Source organism: Lolium rigidum, chromosome 4 (assembly GCF_022539505.1).
Source record: "Lolium rigidum isolate FL_2022 chromosome 4, APGP_CSIRO_Lrig_0.1, whole genome shotgun sequence".
Classification (NCBI taxonomy): Eukaryota; Viridiplantae; Streptophyta; class Magnoliopsida; order Poales; family Poaceae; genus Lolium; species Lolium rigidum.
In genome coordinates, this window is record NC_061511.1 from 6,739,901 (window position 1) to 6,743,046 (window position 3,146).

The window sequence follows — 3,146 nt, forward strand, 5'->3', positions numbered from 1 at the left end:
GAACGAAGCATATTGAGATCCGGAACCATTTCATTAGGGATCATGTTGCCCGTGGTGATATTGAGCTTATCTATGTTCCTACCAAAGATCAACTTGCCGATATATTCACGAAGCCTCTTGATGAAGCAAGGTTCTCTTATTTGAGGAATGAGCTAAATATCATCGATTCAAGGAGTATAGCTTGACCATCTTGCAAACACACCTTTGTCTCAAAACTTTATTTGGTTTAGATGTGGGCATGGAAATAGGGGAGTGCGGTTTAAATTATTGAGCTATCCCTCCCCCCATAATGCCAACATTAAGAAATCATTCTCTTTATATCATATGTTGATATGTGAGCTTCAATGATGAGTATTGGTTTGGACCCAAGATATATCTTCGCGGTGCCATACCATAACACTCATATATGGTGGCCTAGGCCACCACACTCTTCTTTGTGAAGAGTTGGAGTTATTTGGATCTTCATTGATTTTTATTGACATCTCCTTGTTTATGGGAAATCACTCACTTTTGGCCTTCATTTGCATTATTTGCAAAAATGAGTGATCATGTACCATCTCACAGTTTGGCGCATCTATCCTAAGCCTATCTCATCTAAGCCATATCCTCTTCCCTCTCCGAGTGCACCAACTTCCTGTCAAAACTTGCTTCTGGCACAGCTTTTTCCGTTTCACCGGAAGTTCCGGCCGTTCTGACCGATACTTCCGGCTGGAATTTTCTGCCAGCTCCTGCCCGCTGTTGCTGATCAGTTGGAGTGATTTCTGTGGGACCGGAAGTTCCGGCTCCAACGAGCGGAACTTCCGCCCTTACGAAACCACTACATATCTGGTCGGGAACGGGGAGGCAGTTCCTGCCCCCTCACTTTCCCCCACCCAAGATCTGTTCAAGTTCTCTCTCTCCCTGTGGTGGCTGCTCCTCCCTCCGGCCGGATCTCCCTCCTCCGGCGACCTCCGCCGGATCGGCTCCGTGGATTGGCATCCACTCCCTCTCCTCCTCCATGGCTCCCCCCGGTTTGTGCCCTCTCCCTCTCTATGTGTGGGTAGACCTCACTAGATGAACTATAGGGCATACTCTAGGCAAAGCTATGGTAGAACATCTCTAGATGCCTTTCCTTTACTAGATCTTGCATAGGATGTTGTTGTGATGCGGATCACCGAGCCATTGCCTCAGATCTGGTGAGAAACTGCCGCTGTATTCGAACAGCCGGAAGTTCCGGCTCCACACGCCGGAACTTCCGCCCCGGGGCGGAACTTCCGCCGGTTCTCACCGGAACTTCCGGCCTGGCGAATTTTTCTGCTGTTACTCAATATCCTGTGCGGAGCTCGGTTTTGGCCTCCTTGCTAGTGTGCACTCATTTATCATTCATATCTTGTTGATTCCATCCCAGGTTCTTCCAAGAAGAGAGGCAAAGGTCATGTGGATGAGATTGAGGAAGAATTTGAGCAAACTAGACCATCCAAGCTCACCGCTCGTCAGCAATCCGGCCAAAGGCAAAAGACACCCGCAGTGAGAGGCAAGAACATCCATGTATCCGTGAAGAACTTGCAATATCTTGAGTACAAGGAGCTCCGTGACGTGAACCCTTACCTTACCCCTCGGAACAATAGGGTTACGGATAAGAGGTTCCACAACAAGACTCAAGAGGAGATTTTCTATGAAGTGTATGTGCCATTCAAGAAGGGGGTAGCCCCTCAACATGCCATTGACACCGGGAAGATGGCTGCTTCTACATACTTTCAAGAAGCCTATGCTATGTGTGGTGAGTTTGGGCTCTATCCCATTATGGAGCTCAACAAGGATTATGATGTCGGATTGATCCAACAATTCATGCCACCGTACACTTTGAATCGGATGAAGCTAGAACATTCCGGTGGATGTCTCATGAAAGGCTCCTTGAGTCTAACTTGGCTAAGTTTGGAAGCGCCCTTGGATACCCTCGCTACCCGGGCATAGATGCAAATGGTTGGAGGTGCCATGATAGCTCCTTTGCTCAAACAAGGGAAGTCTTGGAGCCCCTCTACATCAAAGGTTGGGGTATTCCGGGCAAGAGTGCGGATCTTCTCCCTACTTGGGACATTATGCTTAGAGTCTACCGGGAAACCATTGGACCAATGGGTGGCAACCTTGATGAGCTACATCTTTATGAAGTGGATCTAATGGCAAACTCTTTTGCTAAGAAGGGCACCGGTGAAAGGCTTGATGTGATGCACTACATCTATCATGAGATGTGGTCATGTGTGATGGAGAAGAAGCTTCCCGCGTTTGCTCCTTACATTATGAAGCTCATTGAGGACACTTGGGTTGATACTTATGAGAGTACCCTCATTCACTCTATCTCTCTCACTATCACATCCCATGAAGTGAAGGTTTTGAGGACCAAGCGCCACAACTCTCCGATAGAAGATGCTAAACCCATGGATGAGAAGCCACCTAGCTGGGCTTCTAAGCTTGCTCGCCGCATGAGACAGATCTTTTGCCTCACCTCTGCAGTCAACCACCGTCAGTATCAGCAGCATGCAGAAGCCAAGAAGTCTCGGGTTCGTCAGAAGAGCATCATGAGGGCTCTTGAGGTGGAAGTGTCTCCTCTCGGATCCGAGGAGAACATCACTCCGGAGGCTGAGTGGGTCTCTCAGCATGGCATGCCTCTCCCTCCAGATGGACTTGAGATCGAGTATCCTCCGCACACTCCTCCCTACCCCGGCGCTACATCGAACCTCCCTCCCGGCTGGGCTAACGCCGACCCTTGGGGCGTGTAGTTTCTCCTTTCCCTTTTTGGTGCCTTGGTGCCAAAGGGGGAGAGCGAGAACCTTATTAGGTTGCTCTCCGTTGGGTATTTGCATGGGGGAGTCACAAGCTCGTGTTGGCTTTGATTTTTATCGCTTGTGATTCTATTTATCTTGTGGTGTCGAACTATGTCCTAGTTTATTTGGCTTGTAAAATCTATCTATGTGTTTGGAACCTTATCTATGTGTATGGTAAACTCCATATGTGAGTCTTCCATGGTTATCTATGTGTGCATGATCTTATTATCCATATGCCTATCACTATATTGTATTGTGCATGATCTTATTGCTAACCCATGGAAGGTGGTTGCAAGATATAGGAGGAGCTTCTTATGTACCAATGCTCATATCTAGGGGGAGCTC